We start from the raw sequence: 8,434 nt of genomic DNA, 5'->3' as shown, positions 1-8,434 counted from the left end.
TGGTTAAAGTAGCCCACAAAACCCAATGAGCATTGAGCACATGATGCTTCTGGATTGGCTGAAACCAATAAAATAAAATAATAATAAAAAAAAGTCTAAACACACAAAAGAAGTTGGTTTTAGACTTTTTAACCTTATCTGAACTAATACCCACCCTTCATTGAAAATTTTGAACATCTTTAAGCTTAACAACACCATGTAAAGAAAAATAAGGGCACTAGTGCAACAAACACACCCTTGGGTTTTGACCATAGGAAAAAAATTCCTTGTTTCCTGTCAAAATATAGCCCTATTAGAGGATCCTATGCCCCCTTCCTTTTATTTTATTAGTACTATTATTATATTTTTTTTAAAATTTATTAAAGCCAGGTGGGTCCTAGATTAAAGAAACTTCGTAGTTGAAATAATATTAAGAACTACATGCATCAAAGTGTAGCTTTTTTCAGATTTCAATTTCTGCTAGTAAAGCTCTAAAATAATTTAAATTCAATTGGCTATATGAGATGAGATAAGATGATGTCATGTTGCCGTATGATGCCCAGTGTTTTTTCTCTCTACAGATAATTAGAAATCAATCAAGTCTAAAAAATATAAATTTAGCATTAGAATAATTGATAAATAACACTAAAGTCTATTTTTATGATCTACGCATTACAGATCTCTCTATTCTCTAGCTAATAATAGTCAACCCTTTAAGGTAATATAGGTAGCTAGCTAGGTGCATTATTTATTACCAAAGGCTATGTAATTAAATCTAAATTAATCTCAAACTATATATTAAATAATCCCTACAAGTAATTATATGGTGCTAAAATTTCGTTTCCCACGACGTGCCGTGCCGTTCCAGCTACTATTGCATGCTTCTCTCATACTTAAACTAAATCATAATTATTATAATAATTAAATTACAATTATTTAGTTGCATGATCAAACATGTAATTCTGTGACTATAATGAATCATATACAGGACTAAAAATCATAATTAAATTAATAAATAAACAATTTCAGTATTTTGCATGTCATTTTCTAATATACAGCATATTGCCACTTTTATTTGAATATTACTCTTGATCCAAGCACAGATATGGTGTATAGGAACGGGAAAAAAAAATTCTTTTAAGCTAAAAGAATGCATAATTTGCAATTTATACCAACATAAAAATAAAAAATTTCTCAAAAAAAAAAAAAAAGAATAAAGATAAGTACTTAATATACACTTTTATTAAATAAAAAAGAATTAATGCATATGATCATTAAGATTTTTCATTATCTAATTGACAAGTATAGAATTATACAACTAATTGATCCCATTAAAAGACATTTTTCTTCTTCTTTTTTTTTTTTTTTTTCTTTTCTTTTCTTTGAAGAATAAATAAGTGATTACAGATTAGCACATGAATAATACAAGAGTTGTATGCAACAAAATAAAAAATAAAAAAAAAAAACCTCAGTTTAATGGTGCAAAGGATTTGGACCGGTAGGAACAAGCCGCTTTTCAACACCATAACGTGGATCAATCTCAGTTTCAGCCGGCTGAGGTTGCACCGGAGGCAGGTGGCTACGGTGATGATGCCGGTGGTGGCGGTGGCGGTGGTTTGATGTTTTGATAAATGGAGTGAAGTTAAATTTACTGGTAGCCATTAACATTTTTCTGTTGCTCAAAGATTGATGAGAAATGGAAAGATTACTACTGCTATAATTATTATTATTATTATTATTATTATTATTATTATTATCAAGAAGCGAAAAGAAGAAGCACCTTTTACCATAAACAAAGAATAAAAGAAAAAAGGAGAACCAAAGAATGGAACTAAAGAAGATTTTGATGGCCATAAGAGAAAAAATCAGAGAGGAAAATTATGATAAAGAAAAGAGAATGCATGGAGAGGGAGAGAAAAAAGAGAGATGGGTTTTAATTTAGAGAGATGAAAGATTAAAGAGAGTTGCAGGAAAAGTTGCCATGAGAGTGATGAGTTTGCTTACAGGAGACTTATCTATGCTGGGTTTATGCTAAAATTCCAAATTTAATAGATACAAAAAGGGAAGTTTATATGTTTATTTAATTTTAATTAGGGCAGAAAGAGAGAGAGAGAGAGAGAGAGAGTAGATGCGGAGAGGGAGCAGAATTGTCGAGCATTCTTCTTCCAATGACACTTCCTTTCCGTTCAAGGAACTTAGCTATCTGCCATTAATACCTTAGATTGTCAAACCTCCCTCGTATTATACATTAATTAATATTATATATACCATGTAGATTAAATTCCTTTTTAAATAATCTTGAGGGTTAGATCCTCTAATATTGAATTAATGTAATTCATTGAGAGTATTATTTTACAAATTAAAATTTAATAGGACAGACATGAATGCCGAAACAAAATTAATTTTATATAATTGACTTATCTAAATTAATTTTACATATATATATATATATATATATATATATATATATATATATTACCAACAAGAGGGAAAAAGTGAAAATTTTGAAGCTATGAGTAAGTGAAAAAGTTTATAGATGAGGTGGTGAAAAATTAAAAAAAAGAATGTATTAGAATAAAATTCATTTTGATTAATCGTAAAAAAAAAAAAAAGAACTATAATTTTTAGCAATATGCCATCAAAATTATTATTTTAGAAGTTTCAAAATATTATATTCAAACAATGCTTATATTACCATGAGTATTACCCAATTTTTCAAGTAGTAATTATTACCATAATAATTTGTATTTATGATTTTATTTTGATATTTTTTTATTTGTTAATTATTTATAGAAAACCAAATGAATTGGAAAAATACATGAACTACACAGTAGGGTGATAACTTTTTCTATATATATATATATAATGATTATAAAATTTATATTTTGTACGTACCTTACTAATTAATAATTTTTTTATATGTATGAAAAGGCCAAAAAAAATAAAAAGAAAGAAATAGTCAAACACACGCTACACGGCAATCCAAATCCAAACTTCACAATTTTGATTTTCCAGGGTTGAACCAGTCTGGTCTACCTTTAAAAACACACTATCCCCTTCCCATTCAATTCAGACAAAACTCACATCCCAAATTAACAAATACAACTCATTCCTCAATATATCCAAATATGATTCTTATTTTTATTTTTATTTTTTAAAATAAAAATAATAATAAGCATATATATGGAATTGACAGCATCTAATGGATAATGGAGTTGACCTTTGCATCAAGAGAAGTGTTTGCTAAAAAAAAAAATCTTGAAATTTTAAAAATAAAAAGCATGGAAGAGAACAAGGAATGGAAGCCCTTAGCCCCTTGCTGCCTGGATACGAGTGGAGTGCTTTTCAAATCAACTGTTAATGATAGGAGCATCCACAATTTGTGCGCACAAAATTCGACCACAAATAGCTTCTTCTTCTTCTTCTTCTTCATCATTATTATCATTGTGCTAATGTAGCATCGAGAATTAGACTTCACATGCTAATGGTATGTCTCAAATTGTATTGATTGAAAATCTAATTTTTTCGAGAGAAAAAAACCCAGTGATTCTAAATTTTGAACTATTGATCTTTCGTAAAATAATTCATTTAGAAATACACATCACTGTAATGTCACCAATTTTTTCGAGAGAACTTGAACAAATTCATCAACACCATCTCAAACTTGAATTGCCAACCCTCTCTCTCTCTCTCTCTCTCTCTGGCTCATAGGACAAAGTTCCATTTTGATTGTGTGTGCTTAATTACAAATTTACTGTCTCCAAAACCAAACGGCTTTAACTCCATATCTTTCGGAAGTGGAAATGGACTTTGAATGCCTTTTGCGAAATGAGAGGCTCTTGTCTGGAAGACCAAGAAGTTGGATCACCACTGTTTCCACCACCTACCACGGGGACGGCTCAGATGGCCCACTATTGACCACCTGATCATGCAAGTCTTTTAATACAAAGAAATATATATATATATATATATATAACACTAAAACCAATATTTTGGGTAACCCCTTTTAATTATTTAATGGTAGAAAGGGGTGTCAAAGGAGCAGTTGGCCATTATGAGAAAAGAAAGTGATTCAAATACCAACTATGCATCCAGAGTCAACCACCTATCAAGCCAAAAGTCAACAAAAAAAAATGTGTGCATTATGAGTTCAAGTATGGTGAATGATATGTTCTGGTTAGAACTAGAAGTAAATGAGTGGACATAACAAAATAACTTGTAAATGTTCATTACAATATCTTAGCAGAGGTGATCACCAACCAATGAAAGAATAAAGACTTGAAGAAAAAGTACCTAAACAACTGCCACAAAAATCCAATTGGACAATGAGTTCCATTCTGGCGCAGGGATGAAGCCAGAATGTTAAATTTGGGGGGAGGGGCAAACCTTGGACTAAAGAAATCAAACAGGACAAATAGTTAAAAGGAGTAAAGGAAAGGCCTGCAAGTCCTGGGTTTATAAATCACAGGCCCTGCACAATGTGGCTTCGCGGTGTTTGTTTGCAGCTATAGGCAAACTTTCACCAAGGTAAAATTGATCAACAAAAGTTAGTACTCTTATCATCCAACATTTCTTATTATAAACACTAGTAATGACTGAAAACTGAAAATGAAGATGTCAACAAGAGAACATGCATTCGCATTAGTTAGCAAGTCAAAAATCAAAAAGGTTCGATACTTTTGTCTTCAAACTCACAATTTTTACTAAATAGTAGAGATGAAAACGTCAAAACATGGATTAGGAATAAAAGAATTCTCACAATGAAACTATTTGCCTTCTAGAGAAATCAATCACAGTGCATGCAAGGCATCATACCTAATCTGTAAATGAGGAAATATGTCAAATTTTAGGTATAAAAAAATTCATTGAGATACATCATCACTCTGGAATTCAAATTGATTTAGGCTTCTTTCACAAATTCAGAAGCTGGCTGTTCGCTTAGAAAAAATTAAACAGTAAAAGCAATCAAAATGAAGAGTTTGTAGAGTAACAAACCTGGGCATAATCCAAACAACAGTTGGCTGTATTTGGAACACAGTAAAGAAACATAACATAATCAAATGCACTTTTAATTCAAAAACATCAAACTAAAAAATTGCATTTGACTGTACTATATTACAACATACTAAACATAGTTTAAGATTGCGTGTATAGCTTTTATCTTTCATTCCCTTCTTTTGCAGTATGTTAACCTTGAGCAGTGAGAGCAATGGCAGCACATATATCTTTGCTCCTCAGCTTTTTATAAGTTATCAAAGAGCAATGCCAGCATACGGACAAAGTGACTGGGCCAATTGGTTGGAAAAAAAATTTGATCAGTTTGGTTTGGCTTACTGGAATTGACAAATGTAATGAGCTATGGGGACTATGATTCATGGGGCTGAACAGCGAAAAATAAAATGCTGTCGGGGCACATCAGAAATAAGAAGAATCTTGAGTCGATAACTGCAAATACTGAAGAACTTCCATTGTTTCTGGTTCTATTAATTGGTAATCCCTCAAATGACTATCAACATGTTATGTTAGAGACTTCTAACCATCTACCTCAATGATAATTGAGTGAGCCTAGAGAAATTATTCATTCAACCAAATAACAGCTGAAAAGCATCAAAGAAAATAAATTCATGGAATAAATAAATGAAACTCCAACCTCTTTCCTATGACCAGGTGTGACCAGTTTCTTTCCCCAAAAACCATAGGGGTTTGCAGAGTTGCTCTGCGCGTGCAATTTCAAATATTTTGCTAAATCTTATTCCGTAACTCATTGTGTCTGGAACTTGGCACATCAAAAAATTACAACTAACATCTACAAATTATATAATCAAGTCTTGGAGAAACCCAATACCAAGGGAGCACTGCACAATCACATAGAAACAATCATTTTAAACATGGGACATAAGAAAATCATTTAGATAAATCCTGGATTTAGACTCAAGATAACCATAACCACATTCTAAAGATCATCCCCACAAAAGAAATAAGAGTTTTTGCCATTAAAGTATTCAGTAGAATGCAGTATGATAATGTAACACCACGTCCACCTCAATTCTAAACCAGAATATCAAAATCCTAGTAATTCACAGTAAAATACCAATATCCCATATAAAATCGAAAATCTAATTCTAAAATTAAATAGAAATCCAAAATAATATTATCGCTCTTAATTTAACCAGCCAAACCTTAAACCCAGGTTGCTACTTCTGACTACCAAACACCCCCCCCCCCCCCAACTCTAATTTTCTCCAGAAGCCAATCACAAAATTTAAAATAAAAAAAAAAAAAAAAAAATTGAAGTTCCAAGTCCAAGTACCAACCTTTTGAGAGCATCAAGCGCCACCAAGACAATACCTCTGTTGTCACTACTCCAGTTTTAGGCTGATTATCCTCTTTCGCCGTTATGTCATCGGAAAACGCTCAAGCTGCAAGCTTCACAAGCTTTGTTTTGTTATAAATGTATGATTACCGATTGAAAGGTCGAACTCTCATGTCCACCGGTTACCGCTAGCAGTTGGTTTTAGAGTATAGATGTATTAATACCAAGTACAGAGGTACTATCAATTTATTAATACCATGCATATCATATCAACTAAGTAAACCATATTTATAAAATCACATGCACTGTATTTTTGGTTTAAGAAAGAAGTTAAAAATGAGGTTAAATTTGATGGTATAGTGGTCCTAAGTGGAATCAATTTATGTTCCAAAATGAGTTCGCAGAAATTAATATATTTTCCATAAAAAATCAACTAGAATTATGAAATTAAGGAGTGCTACACTTGTACCATGCCATGAGAAAATATCAAACAAAGTGAAAGGTAAGTTCTATAAGATGACTGTGAGACTTGCAATGCTACATGAAAGTGAACAATGACACCAAAACATCAATATGTTCACAAAACGTTTTATTGCAGAGATGTGAATGCTAATATACAAAATTAGACAAAGTTAAAGTTGTTCACATTAGACAAAAGGTACAAACTCTATTGCACCGGACACATGATACATGTAGGACATGACATGGAGACAAGACATGATAATGTTTAAAAAAATAGGACACCATGGACACAAGACATAATAACGATTAAAAAAATAGAACACCAATACATTTAAGAATGTTATACTAAATAAATAAATTTATTAATAATTTAAATAAATAAACAATCATAAATATAAAATAAAAAAATATTTTTTTTTATTTCAATATAATTAGTTAACATTATCAACTTATAGTATATCTAAATAAATTGAAAAATATCAAACTAATCCCTGAAAGCGTACTTACATGTGTCATTAAAAGTGGCTTCAAATATGTCTTTAAAGTGTCTGAAATTAATAAAATAAATAACATGACACATTTTTAGTTTCTGACACATGTTCGAGAGTATCCGAGAGGCGTTAGCGTCCGATGTTAATACATTGAACATTTTAAGGTATCCGTGTAAATTTAGGTGCAAAGCATAAATTGGAGATGAAATGAGAGAATGTCGTTTATAATGATTAGGGATGGAAGCGAGCATATAAGTAGTTATAAATGAGTTTGAGATGGATACTTATAATAAAATTGCTACCGCAATGGGTACGAGTAGGATAAGAGTGTAAGTTTCAGGGTAGCCACTACCAATTAACTGCTACATTAAACAAATTTGGTTATGGTGTTTGCAGGTGTCCTACTCATTTTTTAGTAAAAAATATGTATTTTAAATAAGTCTGATTTGGATAAATTAAAATTTGGATACCTATTTAAAGAATTAAACGGATTTTGGACAAGTATGAAGAGTAAAATTTTAATAAATTGGATACAGGTAATAACATTCTAAACGGATACGATCACTTGGTTTAAATGAATTCAGACATGGGTCGTAAAATTTTAAATGGATACAATGAATTGGTTTATAAATATGATACTTATGAAGTAGAGATAATTAAAAAAGAGAAGAGGTTGGTCATTTTAGAGATAAATTGTCACAGAGATTTAAGGCATTTACTGAGAAAATAACTATAAACGAAACAAAATGAAAGCAAAAATTTCATACAACAAACTCTGATGAATTGTTGTCTATCTTATTCTCTACTATGTTTATTAACATATCACACGGTTTCAAAATTTTCCGTTCAAAAACTTTTTTTTCCAAAAAAGTATTAAAAATCTTTTTGACTTAACATATCACATGGTCATTTTAATCCATTCCAATCGAATTATAAGCTAATAAAAAGTTTTTATAGAATTATATTTGACGGAATTTTGGAAGGGTACCCACGTAATTTTATTGTTACCAATTATAAAAATATCAAACGGCACCAGATTCAATTAGCGGCCCAGTCAAGAGGACATTAAATCTACCGTCAAAAGAACCACGTCCACAACGTGTACGGTTCAGATAAGGTGACACAGAGTTAGGGTGCAGTCGTAACCGAAAAACAGGGAGCTCCCTAGGACTCCTATAAATCAAAGGCC

The 8,434-nt window shown here is 31.2% G+C and overlaps 1 long non-coding RNA gene across 1 annotated transcript; it reads right to left on the bottom strand.

The window, feature by feature from the left end:
• Positions 1 to 3,523: 3,523 nt before the first annotated feature.
• LOC110011215 (uncharacterized) lies at positions 3,524 to 6,875 on the bottom strand. Its single transcript, XR_002286244.3, has 2 exons — positions 6,294 to 6,875; positions 3,524 to 3,901 (listed from the first exon to the last, which is right to left on the bottom strand). It is a non-coding gene; the product is annotated as an uncharacterized LOC110011215 (long non-coding RNA).
• Positions 6,876 to 8,434: the final 1,559 nt, after the last annotated feature.

This window comes from Jatropha curcas, chromosome 5, assembly GCF_041381405.1.
Source record: "Jatropha curcas cultivar XTBG-Jc1 chromosome 5, XTBG_Jcur_1.0, whole genome shotgun sequence".
Classification (NCBI taxonomy): Eukaryota; Viridiplantae; Streptophyta; class Magnoliopsida; order Malpighiales; family Euphorbiaceae; genus Jatropha; species Jatropha curcas.
This window is presented reverse-complemented; position numbering and strand designations above follow the sequence as displayed.